Genomic DNA, 21545 nt, shown 5'->3' with positions numbered 1-21545 from the left:
GTTCTCTCTGCTTTACTGACAAGCAACGTCCTGGAGGCTGGAGCACTAGTTCAGGTCACAGAGCTAGGAAGCAGGGATGCGTATCTCAGGTTTTTGCGGGGATCAGATAAGATAACCCAGTACCATGACACAGTGTCTGGTTCCTGGTAAGTGCTATTACTGATAGTGCTATTAGTATTGTCCCTCTCTCAACATTTTCATTATTATCGTGAAAATACTGTAGGCGACTTTAACAGCAGAGGAACTGGCGTGTGAGGAGCACGTTTTCTCCTTTGCACAAGTTCACAGCACTGACCCCCTGCTGGGTTGCAGGGGCGTTGCCTGGGTTGGACCCCAAGTCTCCCTGACTGTGTTCTTTTTACTGCTCCCCTGCCCACCACACTGGGGTCCCCTGCCCACCACAGAGATGGCTCCGCCACATGCCACCAGTGGGTGCAAAAAAACCACAGAGTAACCAGCTTCCTCAAGTGTCAGTGTTACATCGTAAGCCACTTGAAACGCAGCATTACATTCACATAATGATAATCATTCCCACTGAAATAATACTCTACTGCAGGTACAACTGCTCTGATTTTATCGACAGGGAAACGGAGGCACAGAGAGACACATCAGCTCACCCAGCCTCACACTGCTGGGAGCCAGCAGAGCTGGGCTCCAGTCTCAGAGCTCTGGCTCTGGTTCCTGGCCTCTTCGTCTTGCTTTTAGAGCAGTAAGTAGGATGCACGTCTGGGAGGACAAGCGGGCCCAGGCCAGCCAGCATCAGGGCAGGTCCCTCCTGCTCACCTGCCACATTCACTCTGCACTTGGGCTGCGGCGGGGCGCTGCCTCAAGCAAGGAGCTGGCCCAGCCAGCCACCCAGGCTCAGCAGCACGATGTTTGAAGGGCTCCTGCTGGGTGAGGGTCCAGGGAGTTCACTCAGGGTGTACAATTCCCCTCTGGCCTCCGCCAGCAGCAGTCTTTTCAGAATGAGCCCCTCAGCTCGTCCTTTCATCTCGAGTGGGTGCACTGTGGCTTCACAGAGAGAGATGCTATTTGAAATAAAAAGGGGTCTGTACCACCCCAGCAGACGCTAGCCGGGTTCCCCCCAGGATACAAGTCCAGGTTGGCGCCTCTCTGAGGATGAAGGCACCGGAAAAACCTTGTTTAAAAAATTGGCGATTGTAGCTCACAGAAAATAGTGATAAAATAAAAATAAAGGTTGGTTTGAGACATTATCTTCAGAAAAGAGACAAATGATGGCAATCAGTTGATTTCAACTTGCATTTGATAAAATGTTGGTTGTTGTTGCAAATGTGCACCGACTCCTAGGATGAACAAAGAGGGAATCAAGCGTTAACTTGGTTTCCTGGGTCTAAATTGTCTAAAATAATTGTTTGACAGCATCCTGCATTTGATGTTGGCAGCAGCATAATCCAGGGTCATTTTTGTAGGAGAAAAAACTATTTGCAGGTCTCGTCAGTTTTCCCGAGGGTCTTTTTCTGCATCTATCAGTGATCTGGTTACTGCCCTTCTCTGGAAGTGTGTGCACGTGACTGTGTGTGTCTGTTTGTTCTGCCAGAGATCTTGTTTACTGATGACTTCACTGTGATTCGGGCAGCTCCCCAGTGTCACTTTCACCGGCTTTATATAAAATCCTGCATCTTTAGTATGATTTGTGAGTTAACACAAAGGTGCCTCTGCCTGGTTGCACAGGTTTGGGGGGTTGGGGGCGGTGTTTAGTAGGGACTTGGTTTATAAGTAATTCATTCATTAATGTTTTCGTGTTATTAAGAAGTTCTCTTTTCATACAGCTAAGGTCATATCATATGAGCATTTTAGAAACGTAAGATTATGTCATACAAAGCATTATCTCATGTCATTAAAAAATGACCTGCATTGAACTCTTTTGCCATTATTGGACACTTGAGTTTTTTCCACTTTTTCTCTGTGCTAAGTACTACTGTCATGAAGTTCTTTGTGTACAAACAGGTCCAAATCTTGAAATTTTTATTTTAAAATGCTTACACATTTTTTATTTTATGAAACAAGTGCCTGAAATTGGTGTTAGTAAAGCCAGGCGTGACCTCGAGGCATGTTTTGCTGAAGGCGTTCAGCACTCTGATTGGCAGCGTTGTTGGAGCTCTTGAGGCTGGGATTGGGCACTGTGCTCACTGTTACATTCATCTTTGCATTTTGAGCACTCACTGCGCATGTTCTCTGCGTTTGGAAAGTAGGGGAACCAAGATGATTAAGTGTTGGTCTTTTCCTCAAGAAGCTCAGTCCTAGGGGCCAAGTCGGAGAGGGAACTAGAGAATTACAGTCAACGTGGAAGTCTTAGAGTGGGGACTTCATGGCATGTTAGAGTCTTGTTTTTAATGTTTAAATTCCTCTCTCCATAAATCACATGTAAAGACGTGTAAGTACTTTGCTTGCGACCTGTTTGATAACGGCGCGGTCTCCCTTTAAGGCTGTGCGAATTGCGTTTTGCCTGTTGCCGTCGATGGCCTCCACGTCAGGGACATTTCATCCCTCCTTCCTTTCTCTTTCCTCTTTCCTTCCTTCCTTCTTCCTTCATTCTCCCCCCCTCCCTTCCTTCCTTTAATTCACAACGACCTTTACTTCGTGGTTGGGTCTTCATGAAATCACTCCATCAGATGTTAGCTTTGGGGGCACCCATTCAATTACCTCAGTACATCGGGGTTTGCCTCCTCTGTGCTGATCCCACGTATCACGGCAAAGACTGCTTTCAAGGGAAAGAAATCCTTTTGCGTGACTGATCCATCAACACTTGGAAGCTTTGTGATCTGTGTCCCCGTTTCCTGTTTTCTGATCAAGGTTATAGAATAGCCATTCTTAACCTTGTTGAGGCCACTGACCTTCTAGCCGAAAGTGCCCATTCCTTAAAGGTGACACCAAGTGCCTCTGGGACAGCAGGGCGTGGTCAGAGGGGACGTGGGCTATAATTGTATACAAATTATATAATTACAATTTTTTCTTAAAAATTGTGAAAGCAGATCTTATAAGATGTTAGTATTTATTATCAGTGGGTGGTGAGACTATAAATGTTATATATGTATATATTTTTATTCATCTGAATCTTCTAAGTCTCTCAAAAAATGAAAAAAAATAATTTAAAAGAATCCCTGTAGTGAAGTCTAGGTCAGGGGTTGGCTGACTATTTCTGTAAAGAGCCAGACAGTGAGTATTTTAGGCTTTGTGGGCCAAGAGGCAGAATTGAAGACAATATGGAGGTGCTTATATAAACCTAAATGTAGCCGTTTAGAAATGGAAGAAGCATTCCTAGTTCACACACCTTAGAAGCTAATAGACAATGAACTGTAGTTTCCCAGCCCCTGGTCTAGGTACTTAAAAAAAAGATCGATCTCCAGTGACACTTGCATTTAAGGGTAATTGTTACAGAGCCATCCATTATTTTCAAAAGATTGTGCCACTTAACAACCTCTTCTCCCCACAAGACTGAAGTTCTGAGGAAGGAGGAGGTTTTCTTTGTTTTCAGTGGGCCACGTTTTGGGTCTCTTAATAGCGCACTCTGCCTCTGACGTGTGTTGTCTGTTCCTCGCTTCCAGATTGCCTCCGAGCTGTCATACAGACATGGCCTAAGGCTGTCCAGCCGCGGTCCCCTCCCGGGCCCTGCCTTGGGTCCCACTGAATGCTTGATGCTTGAGAAAGCAGTTTCACAAGTCATAGAAAGGATGTCAGGAGGCTCACTGACAGAACAGCAGTTCTGTTGGAGTCCTCCTGAACCCCACCTCGTCAAGGAAATGTCCTGGGACCGCTTGCATTAACTTGCAAGAGCCTCCAAAGGTCAAATTATAGTGTATTTAAAACCGGATAACTGGTCACCCCAGAAGGAGCATTACTGTTCTAAAAAGTACAGGGCAGTGTTCGTTCTTTTGGCTGTACATAACAGAGAGCTCCAACTCGCCCAGATCAGTTTATTATCTCGTGGAAGGAGAAGGCTCGGGTGGGGCAGGCTCTGGGACAGGCTAAGTCAGGGGCCGGGTCCTTGCCAGGATTCTGCGCCCCTCCCCGCATGTCGCCCTTTCCTCAGTTTGGGTCTCAGATGGCTGCTGTACTTCTGGACATCACATTCAGACCGGACAGCCCCCAAGGAGCTGAAAAGGGGGCTTCTTAAAAGAAACAAAACCTCTCCTGAGACCCCCGCCCAGCAAATACCCTGCCACAGCTCCATGTGCAGACCTGGGCCAGACCCTGCCCCAGCCCCGTGGGAGAAGAGAGCTGCCTCCTACCTGGTTCTGGGGATGAAGCCCGTGACTGCCCAGAACAAAATCAGGGCTTTTTTTAAAAAATGGAGGTACTGAGGATTGAGCCCAGGGCCTTTGGCTAAGCACGCTCTACCAGTTAGGCTGTTCCCCTCCCCACCCCAGCAAATCAGGATTCTTTTAGCAAAGAGAAGAAGGAAGAGCGTGGATACTGTGAGGCAACCAGCATTGTGTCCCTCGGCCAGGAAGAAAGAACCCACGTTCCCACTGATTTCAAAAACAGCACCAAAAAGTGTTTTGTCCCCATTGTGCATTAGTGAGCCTGCGCTGGGGTTAAACACATCATTTCTGCAAGTCACAACAACTCCGTGAGGGGTCTGCTCTCATCCCCTTTTAAACTCAAGGAAACGGGTGTTCAGGGAGGTGAAGTAGCTTGTCATGTGGCATTTAAGTGACAGACAAGCTTCAAAATCGGTGCTCATTCCATCATCTCGTTAGAACATCAGGCCTCCTCTTATAAGGAACATGGCAGTTCTTCTGTAATATCAGAACAGACTGGAACTCTACTTTTCCTTAGGTAAAGCTGGCAAAGGGGAGGTTTGTCTCCTGCAGGACACCTATTAAAATGCAGCTTACGAGTTGCCACAAATTTCCTATATTCATTCGCTGTCTAACCATCTATCCATCCAACCATTCATTTCCTAACAGTCATTTATGAAGCTGCAGCTGCATTATATTCATTCTGGGAATGGATACCTAGTTAAATAGACTTGGTCTCTGTCCTCACAGGCCAGGAGGGGACACCAGGGTGAAAGCAAGACACTGCAGGACAGAAGTCAAGGAATGTGCCAGGAATGGGAGGGAGGGCAGCCAGCTTGGTCCAGCTCAGCCTGGGGTGTTTTCCCTGAGGAGAGGAGCAAGCAGGTTCATAAAGGATGAGTAAGGAGTCATCGGGCAGATGTGCACAGAAAGAGGGCATTCAGGACACAGGGCGGAGAGGGGGCTGAGGCTGGAGCCCCAGAACAGCCGGGCATGTATTGGAGCTGACACTCAAGTTGCTCAGGGCCTAGAGTGGGGCTCAGGTGTCAGATGACAGGGAACAGGAGCCAGATCCAGCCCCAAGGCGATGGAGAGGCATGGGCCAGTTCTACGTGAAGGGGCACGTTCGGGTTTTGCATTTTAGAAAGACAACCTTGCAGTCTGTCCAAGATGCATTTTCGCTTCCTTCCTTCCTTGGTTTTGTTCAGGACACCAGTGTGACAGATTGGAAACACTCCGTTCCAGACCCCCTTGCACCTACGGTGAAGCTGTTGGGGAGAACAGGTGCTTGCCTCGAGCAGGAAGGGATTCAAGAGCAAGGCATGGTGGAGTGAAAGCAAGTTTGTTTAGAGAGACACATACTCCATGGACAGAGTGCGGTCTGTCTCACTCAGAAGGGAGATCAGCTTAGGAGATACACACTCCATAGGCAGAATGTGGGCCATCTCAGAAAGGTGAGAGGGAGAGAAGCCGAGAGGTGTGCAGTGTTTAGTTTGAAGTAAAAGTAGATACACACTCCATAGACAGAGTGTGGGCCGTCCCAGAAGGCGAGAGAGAACGTGACAGAGCAAGAGCGACCACGAGGTGTGGCGTTGTTAGGTTTTATGGGCTCCGTAATTTCGTATGCTAATGAGGAAGAGGATTATTCCAACTACTTTGGGGAAGGGGCGAGGATTTCCAGGAAACGCCCCCTCGCCCACTTTTTGACTGTTTATGGTCAGCCTAGGACCGTCATGGCACCTACAGGTGTGCCATGAGGCTCAAGGTCTACTGGGAGTCGAATCTTCCACCATCTTGGTTCTAGCCAGTTTGTCCTGTCCTCAATTGCTGTGTCATTCCTTCAATGGTTGTGCACTGCCCCCTTTCCTCTCACTTCAGCTACATGTCCCAGTCCTGAAATTTCGCAAGTGGAGCTTCCTGGAAAGCTTTTCAGTGCCCTTTCTCTCTTCTTTGTGCTTGGAACTTGGTTGTAATGCCTGGAAGCCCTGCAGCCATCCTGCAGTCTTGAGGACAAAGCCCCAAGCTGAAGTTGACAGAGCAGGACAGAAGGAGCTTGGATTCTTGATGATATCCTTGAGCAGTTGCACCCACCCTGATGGCTGGCCTCCTTTCCCTATATGGAATGGATAGGTCATTGGTAAATAAAAGCACACCCTTTGCTTGTTGAAGCCACTGACAGCTGCATGCCATCATGACACATCTGTTGGCCAAAAAGGAGAGTAGGCCAGATGGCCAGTAGGCCTGAGGATGGAGAGCAGAAGGGACTGTGAGTAGGTTCAGGCAGAAAAACCAAGGGGACACGCGGCCCACATCCCTGACAGGTGGCTGTGTGCTGCCCCAGGGAAGCCCACGAGGAGGAGTGGGCATTGGGGCGGAAGGAGTGAGTTTCCAGTACTTGCTGGGACAGCAGAAAGAGAGGTCCTCCGAGCAGCAGGAGAACTAAGTCTGGGTTGGGAAATGATTCGGGGTCCTTGGCAGGTAGGGTTGCCGAGGTTATAGCAGAGGGGGCGCGGTCCTCCAGCAAGCAGAGAAGGGCGTGGACAGAGCCCAGGGAAGGCTGCTGTTGAAAGGGCTCCTGGAAAAGCGCACTAATTAGGCAAATGCCATGCTTCTTAAGGCGTCTCCGCCTGATCGGAATCTTTCCCCAGTTTTTAAACCAGAAATTGACCCTCCCAGGACCCTCATGTTTCACTGGCCACAGTGATCCTCTTCTGGACCCCCTGGCTCGAATCTGAGCTACAGCACTTGCCCCCCAGTAAGTTTCATCTTCAACACTGCAAAACATCTCCCTTCCGTGGCTTGCCACCACCTCCATCTACCTCCCTCAAGTATTTTTGGACAGATTTCCAATTTGATACATGAACATGCCGTCAGTCGAAACAATCTTGTTAATGAGCCTCTTGTCCTGACAGCTGTGTTTAAGATAGGGCATGGAAACTGGGTAATGGAAAATCTTGAAAATTGTCCATTCTGGATTGAAACCTTAATGTGTGCCCCACGCTCCATCTCACTCGCAAGCCTGCTGTCTTCTTTTAAAAATAAAGAGGAAATTATGAATAGTGAAAAAGATGTAATTTGTGCAAATGAAAAAAAGATCTTCTGATCAGATACTTAGAGAAGGGTGAGAGGAAGGTCTCATTATTAAGCGTTGCCTGAGCCCGCCACGTGCAGCTCCCTGCTGTGTGACCTCGGACACATCTCTAAACCGGGGGCGGTGGGGGTGGTGGTGGTTGATGTTAGTCCTCCCTTCCAAATGCGGAAAATGGAGGCTCAAAGAGATTGATGGACATGACAGGCTCACACAGCTTGGCAATAGTAAGCTGAGGTCCAAGCCCGCGTTCCCTGAGCCTCCACCCCAACCTGCCACTGTTTTTCTGGCCACCAAATAATTTGTATTAATAAAATACAGCCTTCGCCTTGCATATTCCACACAGGTTTTGAATTTCCAAGTCATTCAGAAAGGGAAAAATTAAAAAGTTGAGCTTACCTCCCATGTAGAAAAAAATATAAGGTGGGGTGAGTCTGAAGGTTGTTAGAGTGTAATTAAGCCTCAGTTCCAGGTGGGAAGTCATGTTGTGCTGCTGCTTCTGGGGGCTTCAGATGCTTGAGGGCAGCCAGGCACCTCCAGGCCCGAGAGGAATTATTCTCCAGCAGCACCACTCTGTCCCGGGACTGTGAGCTCACGTGCCCCAAAGGCAGAGAAGGCCGAGGCCTTGACAGGTGGAAGTGGGGTGTGATGGGTGGAAGTGCGGACGTGTCAGAAACAGGAACTGGGCCCCTCTCAACCCGCTCTGGGTGTCAGCGTGGTGACTGACCAGTGCATCTCTCTCCACCCGCTCCTCTTTGGAACTTTTAAGGCAGAACCTCTTCCATCCTGATTGAGCTGGAAACATTCCATCCCTTGGTGTTCTCTGAGCCACTTCTCTGCTACTGAGAGAATTGTAGCTTCATCCCCACTCCCCCCTTCTCATAGTTTCAACTCGGAGGAGCCCTGGGAAGGGAAAAATATCATTTTTGTCGATGATTCTTTGTGGAGCGGGGGTGGCGAAAGTGGAATTTACATGGCTATTTTATTAGGAGACAAAAGTGGGGGGAAGTTTTAAAACAAAAGAGATCTCTTCTAATATCAGCTCATACTCTAGAGAAAAGAAATCTCTTGGCCGTGGCTGAAGGTCGTTTCAGTAACTGGGCCGTTACTTCCTACCCAAGTGAAACAGAGGGAGAGAGAGGTGGGGGGAGAGAGAATCCCAAGAAGGGGCTATGAATCCTCAAGACAAGCCAGATGCTTCCCGGCTCGTGGACCTGGCATCTGGGCCCGGACCTGAGGTGAGCAGATGTCTGTGTGTTACACAGCACCCCCACCCCCACCCCAGGTCAAGTCACACAGCCGCAGGGCTGTTGGCTCGGGTGCTTTTTAACCTGAGAGAGTCTCTTATTGTGCTCATGATCTTACAGTAAACAGAACCAGATGGGCCTCCTCAGAGACCTGGCCACGGGGACTGGGCACAGAGACGCCTTCCTCCCTGCGGGTCATCCCCCCCAGGCCCCCCAGGCTCTCCAAGAAGCTGCACTGAGTGTCCCCAAGTACCTGAGCAGTCCCTTGAGGGCCGAAAGCTCTGAACAAAATGACCTCCCAGTTTAAAGTACAGAATGATCATCTGACAGCCTGGATTTTGCATACTGCAAATAGTTTTCAGGGGTTTATAAGGTAGCTCTGAGATAGAGCTATATGTCCTGAGGGGAATAATTAAAAGATATATTGTTCAGTGAATAAAAGCAAGTTGCAAATCCATAGATAGCAGATCCCATTTTTGTGAAATTATATGTATGTGTGTATTTCTCTAGACCTATATCTAATATGTTTTATCAGTATAGACATTTAAGTTATCTGGACAATACACACTGAACTCCTAAAATAAGAAGAGAGATTTCAAGAGATTTCCCTCCTTTTTTTTTTAAATGCTCTGGATTTTACAATATTTTATTTTATTTTTAGCAAGAATGCATGGATTGCTTTTTGGAAAAAAAAAACTTTATGCAGAAATATTTTCAAAGCCTACAGAAAAGTTGCAAGTAAAAAGAACACCTGTATACCCTTTACCCAGATTTATCTGGCATTTTACCCCAATTGCTTAATTTTTTTTTATTATTTGCAAGAGATGTTGCAGATATGTGTAACATTTTCCCGATCTCTTTGAGGCTAAGTTGCATGCATCATGTGTTTATTTTTCCCTTGTACAAAAGGTAAGCTACCATAGATTCCTTTTTTGCACAGTATTCACATTTTTCTTGGCAATCATTCCATATCAGTTCATGGAGATCTTCCTCAGTCTTTTTTAAGGCTGTGTGTGTACCATAGTTATTCAACTGCTCTCCTAAGGCATGCATTACTTTTGAAGGCAGAAAAACAAAGATAAATAGTAGAAAAGAAATTTTAAAACCATTCTGAAAAAGAACAAGCCCGGCTCTAACAGGTCTTTGTTGTTTTTAAAGTGGGTAGGCGGCGGCAGAAGCCAGGCGGCTGGGGAGCCCTGGAGCTGTTCCCGTGACTCACAGGTGGAGCAGTAGAGGCGGCAAGGGGTCCAGTGGATCTGACTGTCTTAGGTCAGGCTGTCTGGAAGCAGAGCCTGAGATGGGGTTGGAGGACGTGTGAGGGAGCAGGGAAGTAGGACACGGGGCAGGGCAGGCGACAGAGCTAGGAAGGGCATGTGCTCAGCTAGAGTCAGACTTCAGCCTGGTCTACCAGGAGCTCCACCCAGAGCACGGGTCCCGCCACAGAGGTGCTCCCCCCCCACCCCCAGATGCAGTAATACATTCTGAGAATGTTGACGTCTTAAAATTAATACACATAATGAGGCTTGTTCCTGGTGCCCGGCCCATAGCAGATCTTCAACAAGTGACAGCTGCTTTTATGACCCTGTAAAGAAACCTGGTTCCTTCAGTCATCCCTCCCCCGTTTCCTCCTCTCCCTCCTTCTCCGCCCTAGGAGTCTACTTCCTGTGTCTATAGACTTGCCTGTTCCAGACGTTTCATACAAACGGAATCATATGATGCATGGTCGGGGGGCTGATGTTTTGAACCCTCGTGTCATTCAGTCATGAGCTGTGCCCCTTCCCCCTACCCCCACCCCCCCAAGGGAGGTGACCTCCTGAGTCAGGCACGCAGGTCTCCAGAGAAGGGCAGCTGTGAGCCATTAGCAGCCAGCCTGCCCAGCAGCTGGAGGATGGACACACCGGCCTGTCAAGGGGCCTAGCAGGGGCGCCGTCAGAGTCCATCAGAATAAATCATGTGAAAGGGCTTCGTTAAGAATTAGATGGGGGGGTTATCCAGCATGGTGATGATGAAACAGCCACAGCAGTTACTCAGAAGCTCTGGATAAACAGGAGCGTATTGTACGTTGTCCTGAGCAGTCTCCCTTTTAATCCTGACAAGGCTCTTCCTCCCAAGATCGGCAAGAATGAAAATCTCAGTGACCAAAACTCTCACACCCTTGGTGGGAATTTATTTATTTGGTTTTTATTTTTTTAATTTATTGTTAACATTTAAAATCAACCGTTCTTCAATTAAAAAGCAAACAAACAACCCATTTAAAATATGGGCAGACGAACTGAACAGACATTTTTCCGAAAGAGGAAATGCAGATGGCCAACAGGAGCATGAAAAGCTGCTCAGCATCACCAATATCAGGGAAATGCAAATCAGAATCACAGTGAGACACCAGCTCGCACCTGTCAGAATGGCCATCATCAAAAAGAACACAAGTAACAAATGTTGGCGAGGCTGTGGAGAAAAGAGAAGCTTGCACACTGTTGGTGGGAATGTAAATTGGTGCAGCCACTAGAGAAAACAATGCGGAGGTTTCTCAAAAGCCTAAAAACAGAACCACCACATGGCCCAGCAATTCCACTGCTGGGTATATACCTGAGAGAAACAAAAACATTCATTCAAAAAGATACATGCACCCCACTGATAAAAGCAGCACCGTTTACAATTGCTGAGACACGGAAGCATCCTAAGTGCACATCAACAGATGACTCGATAAAGAAGATGTAGCACATATATGCAATGGAATACAACTCACCCACAAAAAGGAAGATATTTTGCCGTTTGTGGCCCTTCATCCCCCCCCCTTTTTTTTTTTTTGCACTTCAAAAACCAGAATTTTATAGCTGGCGTAAACACTTACATTGCAACAAAAACAACAAAATACCTAGAAATAAACCTAACCAAGGAGGTTACCTATACTCCAAAAACTAAAACATCGATGAAGGAAATTGAAGATGATACAAAGAAACGGAAAGATATCTTGTGCTCTTGGATTGGAAGAACCAACATTATCAAAATGGCCACACTACCCAAAGCAGTCTACAGATCCAATTCAGCTCCTGTCCAAATACACATGACACTATTCACAGAACTAGAACAAATAATTCCAAAATTTATCTGGAACCACGAAAGACCCCAAATTGCCAAAACAATTGATGGGAATTTAAATTGGTTCATTTTCTGAAGGGTCATTTGATAGTCATATCAAAAGCCTAAACTATGGGAATGTGAAAGACTAAATTATTCCCTTGAGATCAGGACTCCTGTTTTATGTCTTACTGGAGATTCCAGCTATGACAGAAAGCAAGAAAAAGCATAAGATTCAAAAGAAGAAGTAAAACTGCTCCTATTTGTAGATAATCTGATTGTTTACTTAGAAAATCGTAGGAATCTACAAAATAATTACTAGAACCAAAAAATTAACAAGGTCCCAAGATATAAGATTAATAGACAAAAGTCAATTGTCTTCTTATATACTAGCAGCAAACAATTTTCAAGTGAAATTGTAAAAATAATTCAATTTACATTAGCACCAAACCCCACAGAATACCTAGGAATAAGAAGAGAGGTCTAAGGCCTCTGCCCTAAAAACTACAAAACATTACAGAATAATTAAAGACCTATGTAAACGGAAAGATAGACCATGTACATGGAATGGAAGGCTTGTTAATATGGCATTTTCCCCAAATTGATCTGTGTGATACAACATAATGCCAATCAAAATTCCTGGAGTTTTATTTTGAGTAGAAACCCACAAGCTGATTCTAAAATTTCTGTGGAAATGCAAAGTACCTATAGTAGCAGAGCAATTTTGAAAAAGAAGAACAAAGTGGAAAGACCTAGACTACCTGATTTCAAGATTAACTATAAAACCTACAGTGTTCGAGACTGTTTGGCATTTGGTATTAAACGATAAACACAGAGATGAGTGAAACAGAAGAGAGTTCAGAAATAGATCCAAACTTACTGGTCTATGAGTTTTCATCAAATTGCTGAGGCAATTCTGGAAACAACTCGAGTGTTTGAATTTTTTTGAAAAAAAATTATGGGGTATCTGGACAATGGAATATTTCTCAGCAATGAAAAAATGAACTATTGATACACGGGAGAATCTTTCAAAGTCATGTTTTCATGATTCTTTCATGAAATCTTTCAAAATTAGGCTGAATGAAAGAAGCCAGACCCCTCCCCTCCAAAGGTGCTCAGTGTATGATTTCATTTATATAAAATCCAAACTTATCCATAGGAACAGAGAGCAAGTCGGTGATTGCCTGGGACAGGGATGGAGGAGGGGGAGTGACTCCAAAGAAGCAGAAGGAAACTGAAAGAGGGAGATGTGTTCGTGACCTTGACCTTGGTGATGGTGTCCAGGAGGGTCCGCATGTTAAAACTGATCCGATAAGTGCAGTTTCTGGTTCTTCAGCTCCACCTTAAGCTGTACCCAAGAGGGGGAAGCATGCATTTACCCAGCCACGCCTCCCTCTCCAGCTGAGCCAGAATCTGACCTGGAATCCTGGAGCTGCCACCTGCTGCCCTGGGAAACAAGCCACTTCTCCCACGCTGGGTGTCTGGTGAGGATTCGAAAGGCTGGAGAGGAAATGCTGGCGGCCAGTCAGCGAGAGCCACTGCTGCTTAGCTCCTGCGGCCTCCTGAGCGCGCCCGGCTGCTGTCCTCTGCCCGTGGTGTGCCCCTTCCCCGGTGGGCCCTTCTTTCACCTCCGCTTGGCGGGTGTTTTGGTTCAGAGCACTGACTGGGGCCAGATTCCTGGGTTCAGGTCCCAGCCCTGTCACGTACAGGCCGAGTTAGGCTGACTACTGAACATCTCTGCATCTCAGTTTTCCCATCTGCAAAATGGGGGTAGTAACTGTGGTTTCTTCATAGGGAAATTGTGAGGATTCAGTGAGTTTTTTTTAAAAAAAATAAAGTGAAGCTGCTCAGAACACTGTCTGGAATGAGCAATCTGCTGCTTCTCTTCCTCCCGTCTTCCTCCTCCTCCTCTTCTTCTGCTTCTGTTTCTCCTCTCCTTCAAGCTGAGGGTGTGTTTACATCAAAGCCACTCACTCCAGGAAGCCTTCTCACTGGGCCCCAGCACCACCCATGATCCTTGGCACTTCGTACCTCTAGGGTGGTAGACAGTCTACTTTCGAGTCAGTCTGATTTAGGTACAGATCCAAGCTGTGTGACCTTGGGCACATAATTAACCTCTCTGTGCCTCATTCCATCATCTGTAAAAAGGGATTGTATCTTCCTCTTGGGGGTCCTTATGAGGCTTAACTGAGGTGATGCGTGTGCAAAGTGCTCAGCTCAGAGCCGGTGTACCATATTCCCGAAGATGCTAATAACAGGGGTGTTATTTTCAATTTCTGCATTTTACTATGAAAGTGCTTTACCCTACGACCCAGCTGTAGATTTGACATTCTTAATTGCTAGGAATGGTTGAGCTGGGTGCTCCACTAGTTTCCACCAACACCCGGCATCAAGAGGAAGCTCAGCAAATGTTTACTACCTTGAATTGGCTGAAGAAACAGCATCCCGCCTCACCCAGAGAAGGGGGCCAGGCCGTTTCCTTTCTCCATGGTCCCTGACAGCCATGGGCCATGGGCATCTGGAAAGATACCTGCCAGTGAAATTCTGAGAGTGATTATACTGGAATCTAGAACTCCCAAATAGGCAACTCAAAATCGTAACTTAATAGTGAAGAATGTCTTACTGAATGAGTCAGGTGAGACTTCAGCCCTGATATCAAATTAGCAGCTGACCTGCTGCCTGGCTTAAGAAGCATCTGTTTCTCCCCCTTCACCTCATGGCCATCCCAGGCCACCGGCCGCTGGCAGGGGTTGCCGTCTCCAGGCCTGCCTCTTGGCTGCCTGCCGAGGAAACTCCTTACCTGCAGGGGGGATTAGTAGCTGCTTTCTGTATGTTCACACCAGCCTGCTTTTTTTTGTTTTCCTTTTCTTTGTTTCTTTTATGAGTCACATTTTTTTCTTTGCTGCCAAGACAGAATAAATTGATTGTGATTAATGATTTGTGACACAGTTTTCACTGTTACAGCTGGCAACGTAACGACGCAGAGCACTTTCATAAATGTGTACTCAGGCAGGGTAAGAGTAAAAACTGTCCAATTAGAATCTGTTTATAGCTTTCCGAGCCTAAGTAACACTAAAGGCAGGACAGAAGCCAGTTTTTAAATAACAAAATTGTACCAGGGTGCGTTCCAATCTCCTGATTAACTTGGGACAGGTTTCCAATATTAGAATATTAAATTTTACGGAGATTGCACCCAAACCCTCTGAGTGATTTGAAGTGAATTTGAATCAAGACAGCTCAAAAATAGCTTTTATAGCCTCTTCATGACTTGACACCATGGAAAAATAAATGCGAAGCTAATGTCACGGAAGCCCTGTCTTCTGCTGTTGCCTGGGCTGTCTCTGCTGGGAATACTTCTGGTAGTAATTTAAGAAGATGCTTGTCATCTCCTTACAGCAGTTCATAATTCAAAAACAATCTATACGTAATACTCAATTAAGGAACCGGAGAGGCATGTCGGCCACAGATGACAGATGAACAGCCCGAATGGAAATTCTGCACAACTCTTGAAAACACTGCTAAAATCAATCCCCCGTCAGGGAAACCATGATTTATTAATACATTCCTTACCTCCATTGAGTTGCGAATCAATGCGTCCCCATCAAAAGCTAATAGAAAACCAAGATGGGTAAAACTTGCAAGTCCTCGGGGCAGGATTGTAACTCAGGAGCCTGTGCATGGCTTGGCCAGCTGGTCGTGTGTGTGTGTGTGTGTGTGTGTGTGTGTGTGTGTGTGTCCATGTCCCACCCCAGCAGTGAGCAGTTGGCCCTGCACTGGAAGAGGGCTGATGAGCACCTACTGTTTACCAGCATCCGTGTCTTCCTCCAAACCTTGCTGCCACCATGAGATAGGTGTTGTTATTTGTCTTACAGATGAGGAAGTTGAGACTCAACAAGGGTCAGTGTCCTGTCCAAGGTCCCCAAGGGCAGAACCTGAGTCTGCACGGCCAATTGACAGCTTGGGCTCTGACACCCGAACACCCGGGTTCTGACGCTGGCTGCCCTGTTTTCTAACAGAGTAACTTTGCCTTAGTTTCTCAACTTCTCTGGCCTCAGTTTTCTCACCTGTAAAGTGGAGACAGTTCCTGGGTCCCTAGGGCATAGGTCCATTGGGAGGATTCGGCGACATGGTGGGTGAAAGTCCTTAGTGTCCTGCCACTGTCCTCCTCCCAAGCCATCCTCGACCCGCTCTGCCTCAGTGTTTGCCCACGCTTGGGACAGGACTAGGAGATGACATGCCCGGGGTTCAGGGACTCCTGGATTTCCCAGGAGGTGGGGAACAGACTCAGAAACTCCCAGTACCAGATACCAGGCTTCTGGTTCTGGTTCCAACCCAAGGAGAGACTCCCCCGCCTCCCACCTGAGTCTCTCATCCCTGTGTTTCTCTTTCACTTGGGCCAACCAGGACTATCCAAGGGCCTTGAACTCGGCCCCAGAACCCAGGAGAATGGGGACTCATTCATACGTCCCTACCTTGAGCCAGACTTCAGCCTCCTGCCTGATCATCGCTTTATAAATTTGTCATATGGCCATTGCGTGGTTTCCCTGTTCAGGACTCCAGACTGTCGGGTGCCTCGTTATAATTTGGGGTGGGGGTGTTGGCGGGGACTCTGTTTCACCAGGAGCAGAAAGGTCCTGAACACAACGGCTCTGCTCGCTGGCAGCCTCTTTCATCTATATTTCTAGTCCTCTTTAGGCATCTTTGCTGGTCTAAAAATCCTCATTCGGTCACATTTTCTGTGACTTGGGACATTAAAAATGACTTGGGCCCTGGGGGGCCTGGGGCGTGAAATGGATGGGACACGCTTATTGCCGAGAAGCCCGGCTATCCACAGTCCGCCGAGACCCGCTCTGAAAGGCCTGCCCGTCCCTCGAGCAGTCCCCGTGAACGCTCCTGTCTCTGCGAGTGCCAATAAATATGGCGTGAAATTTAAACCAAAAATGAGTTTTTACAGCTAATTACGGCTAATGCGAGCTACTCTCAAAAATGGCACACATACCATCCAGAATAGTACATTTTGCAATGACGAATTAGGCATAAAGAGCCAAATTTCATAAACATAGTTTAGCATCGAACAAAATAACAATAATACCAAGTGCTTTCCGACCGGCCGTTAGGGGCTTCCCGAGGTGGGTCTCATCAGGCGCACTCGCATTTGGGCCTCCAAGGGCACAGGCCGTGCGGCTCTGAAACCCCGGGAGGGCAGTGGAGGAAGCAGTCGTTTCCACGGCCCTCTAGTCTGAGTGATCCCTCCCCCGTCTACGGCGAGACACCCAGCCCAGCGGTTGCAGCTGCAGCGTTTGGCCACACGGCTCCGGCACTTGTGGGAGGCACCCCCGCCCCTCCCGTCATCCTCTCCTGGTCCATGTCACCGTGATGTTTGTGATCTCCAGATTAATCTGTGATCACTGCAGGCATTACAGTAATAAAAATGCAGAAGGTGCTCTCCACCCCACCCCCGCCTCACTCCACCCCACCACACTGGCCGTGAAATCGCCAGGATCAGGAGTTTCGTGTCTGTTTCTCTCCCATGCAGTTGGGGGTACAGTTACATGCACACACACACCCTCTTACCTGTACGTTATCTTTACTTTACAAAAAACAGGATCACACGACACTTTTTTTTACATCTTGCTGTCCATACTTAATGATATATTTGGGGCTCTTCAATGCCAGTACATGTAAACCTACCTTTAAAAATATATATATATACTATAATTTATCCAGTTTCCCATAAATGAACGTTACAAACTGTGCCTCAGTGAAGACTGTATGTTTATGCCCACTGACCCAACACACCTACACCTCTGGACTCTTCTCTGGGTACTTCTGAAGCATCACTTTATGTGAAAATAGTGGTATTGGGTCAAGGGAACTACACAATAAAACCAAATAGCACCTAATTACCCTCTGAAATGAGTTGTATCTGTTTGCACCCTAATGGCAGTAAGTGGAAGTAGCTGTTTCTCCCCGCCCTGGGCTATTTTAAGTGGGGAAGCCTGGGTCACCTTCCTTTCCATCCCTAGCTGTGGACCTCAGCTAGCAGACAGTCACACCTGCCCACAGGTGGGTCTCAGTTCCTGCCGCCAGAGAGTGGCTAGTCTATAAAGAGCCCTCTGTTCAGAGTCCCCCAGAATCCTACTGACCAGAAGCAGCTGCCGTAAACATTTTGAATGTATTTCCTTCATGCCTTTTTGAATCATTGCCAAGTGCAGAACAGTTCCATCACCACGAGGATCCCTCCTGCTACCCTCCTGTAGCCACACCCAGTCCCAACCCCCCTCATCCCCGTCCCTAACTCCTAGCAACCATATCTATAGTTTTGTCACTTCAAGAATGTCATGTACGTAGAATCACACAGTATGGATCCGCTGTTGCATGTGTCAGTAGTTGATTGCTTTTTTATTGCTGAATAGTATCCCATGGTGTGGATGTACCACAATGTCACCGTTCACCCACTGAAGGCCGTTTAGGTTGTTTCCAATTTCTGGCTATTACAAGTAAAGCTGCTCTGAACATCTGTGTACAGACATTTGAATGAACGTTAAGTTTTTATTTCTCTGGGATATATTTCGAAGAGTTCTATCACTAGATCGTATGATAAGTACACATTCAGTTGTGTAAGAAGCCGCCAGCCTGTTTTTCTAGAGTTGCTGTATGACTTTACATTCCCATCAGCACTGTAGGAGTGATCCAGTTTCTTTGCACCAGAGCCCACATTTGGTGTTAGTAACATTTAAAGCTTGTTTGCTGTAGTTGTGATTTTTTTTTCCCTCTTTGCTGATTGAAAGCTATGTGTTCCATTTCAATTCTTTTAGAAATTATCCATTTTTTTAATCAACTTTTAAAATGTAGAACAATTGTAGATTTACATAAAAATTACAAAGATAATACAGATAATTCCTGTATACCCTGTACCCAACTTTCCCCACAAATTTTTTAAATTGAAGTATAGTTGATTTACAATGTTGTTCTTGGTATATAGCATAGTGATTCAGTTATACATGTGTGTGTGTGTGTATATATATATATACTTTTTCATGTTATTTTTCACTATAGGTTATTACAAGATACTGTATGTAATTCCCTGTGCTATACAGTAGGACCTTGTTGTTTCTCTGTTTTTGTATAGTAGTTTGTATCTGCTAATCCCAAACTCCTAATTTATCCCTCCCCCGCCTTTCCCTTTCCCGTCATTAGCATCCTCAGCAGTATGGTACATTTGTTACAGTTAATGAGCCAATACTGATACATTTTTATTAACTAAAGTCCATAATTAGATTCTCATACTCTTTACCTAATGTGCTTTTTCTGCTCCGGGACCCGACGTTGCGTACTACATTACATTTAGTCATCATACCGCCTTAGTCCCCTCTCGGCTATGAGCATTTATTAGACCTTCCTTGTTTTTGAGGACCTTGACAGTTTTCAGAAGTACTGGTCAAGTATTTCATAGAATGTCTGTTGGGATCTGTCTGATGTTTTTCTCGAGCTGGAATTATGGGTTTGGGGGAGGAAGACCACACAGGTAAATTGCCGTTTTAATCCCAGTCATGTCAAGGTACATACTATCACCATGACTTTTCATCACCGCTGATCTTTGTCAGTTCCTCTCCTGTAAAGTTACTTTTATTTTTTTAAACCCCTCTTTACACTATACTCTTTGGAAGGAAGTTGCTGTGAACAGCCCATAGCCAAGGGTGGGGAGTTATACTCCGCCTCCTTGAAGGAGAGATTTATGCATAAATGATTTGTTATTCTTCTGTGTGTGGGATATTTGTCTCTTTCCCCCACATTTATTTATTTATTCAGTCATTTACTTGTATGAGTATGAACTCATGGATTTTTTTTTTTTAATACATTTCCTCCCCCAGTCTTAGAAGTCAGCCATTTCTCCAAGGACCCATAGTTCCTTTTGTTGGTGAATGGTATTAGAAACCAAGATGTGGGTGCTGGGCGTGCTCATTGCTAGTATATGTCCTGGCTTCTAGCAGACACTCTCACCTGACACAGCAAAGAAGTGTGTCTGCATACTCACCGTGTATGTACACATCTATAAATATTTCCACATGTGAACAGGGTTTTGATGTTTAGCTAAACATGAGTTCATGGTGATGTCTCCAACTGTAATCCATTACCACATGAATCATTCTAGCCCCCTCTCCTTCCCATACAACTTTTTGCATTTTTTATTGAGCTGTGTCATTCACGTACCACACAGTTTACTCCAGAATTCAGTGGTTTTAATATATTCACGAGGTTGTGCAACCATTGCCACTAATTCCAGACCATTTTTACCATTCTGCAGAGAAACCATGTGCCCATTAGTAGTCAGTCCCCACTCCCTCTTTCTCCTCTTCTCCCAGGAACCACTAATGTACTTTGTTTCATTGTGGATTAGCCTGTTCTGGACATTTCTTATACATGGAGTCATTCAGTACTTGGCCTTCTGCATCTGGCTTCTTTAACTTAGCATAATGTTTTTGCTTTATGTTAGTGTAACGTTTTTGGAAGTGGCTAAACTCTTAGTCTTGACATGTCCGAACATGCATCTATTTTGCCGTTACACTTGGATGATGCCTTAGCCAGGTACAAAATTTGAGGCTCGTAGTTACCTAACCTCAGCATCTTGAAGGTATTACTCCTTGACCCTGTTATTGCCGAGATGCCTGCTCTCTGTCTGATGGTCTTTCCTTTATAATACTTTTGCCATGATATCTTTTTAAGATTTTTATTTTTGATGCTCTATAATTTACCATGATATATGTCGGTATGAATTGATTTTTATTTATTCTACTTAGCGCTTTTCATTTGAAGACCCATATGTTCCTCTTTTCCGGAAAATTCCCAGCTACTGTTTGTTCAGATATTCTGCCTGTTATTCCCTCCTTGCTCCTCGCCCAGTGCCTCTTTGGCACCCACTGATACCTGGCTCATGCTTTGGGTTCTTTGAGCTGCTCGCTCATGTTGCTTGTGTCTGGGTCTCTGTGTTGTTTTCTGATTCAGCTTCTCAATTCTACCTTTTAATTCACGAATCCCCTGCCTGATTAGTGTCCAGTCTAGGATTTATTCCATTTATGGAGAGTTTGTTTTAAAATTTTAACTGTTACATCTTTCACGTCCACCATTTCTGAATTTTCATCATCACCTATTCTCATTCCGTTCGCACCTGTTTTGCTTCATAACATCTTCTTCTTCTTTATGTATGTTAGCCCTTTACTGAGGCTATTTGATATCCTAAACACTTAAATATTTCTCAGACAGTTTTATACCATTGATTTCACCTGAAGCAGATTCCTGTTCCTGACTGAAGAGTTTGTAGACTGCCTTAACTTCGTGTGAGATTTTCATGGGTGGTAAGATTTGCTTCAAATTCAATATGAGTAAGAGCTATTTGGGGGTTGTTCTCCCCTCGCTGCTCCTGTTGACGAAGCGTCTCCCTGTCTGGTGGCTCTGGCTACTTCCACCCCAGCCCCCATCCGAGACCAGGTCTTGTAACAGTGCTGTAGGGTCCTGGCCCCGCAGCAGTCCCGGGAAAACATGTTTCAGTTCCTAGACTTGAGCCTGCGTCAAGACCCGTGGGTTGCTGTAAGCCCTTGCCCAGGGCTGTGCCGGAGACAGCTCCCACCAGCACATAAAGCCGGTGATTAAATGTTAAGGAATTTTGTGAGCTGGCTGTTAAACAGCCATTATTAAAATTTAATTATACAGACTCAGCACTAAATAAATTATACTAAGAAGCAAAGGTAATAAATACACTGAACACTTGCCATTTTCTAATTATCTCGCTCCGTGTTACCCTCATCCCTGCTCTCTGGTTGTGTCTGGCTCTCGTGTCTGGGTGGTGGAAGCACTCTGTGATGGTGTGCT

At 46.0% G+C, this 21545-nt stretch overlaps 1 protein-coding gene across 3 annotated transcripts in view; it reads left to right on the top strand.

Annotated features, from left to right (window-relative positions):
- The window catches only part of CPPED1 (calcineurin like phosphoesterase domain containing 1), a 182231-nt gene that overhangs the window by 87344 nt on the left and 73342 nt on the right, over positions 1–21545 (top strand). The window lies entirely within an intron of this gene.

This window comes from Camelus bactrianus, chromosome 18 (genome assembly GCF_048773025.1).
Source record: "Camelus bactrianus isolate YW-2024 breed Bactrian camel chromosome 18, ASM4877302v1, whole genome shotgun sequence".
NCBI classification, from domain to species: Eukaryota; Metazoa; Chordata; class Mammalia; order Artiodactyla; family Camelidae; genus Camelus; species Camelus bactrianus.
The sequence above is the reverse complement of the archived record's forward strand: the minus strand, read 5'-3'. Positions and strand labels throughout refer to the sequence as shown.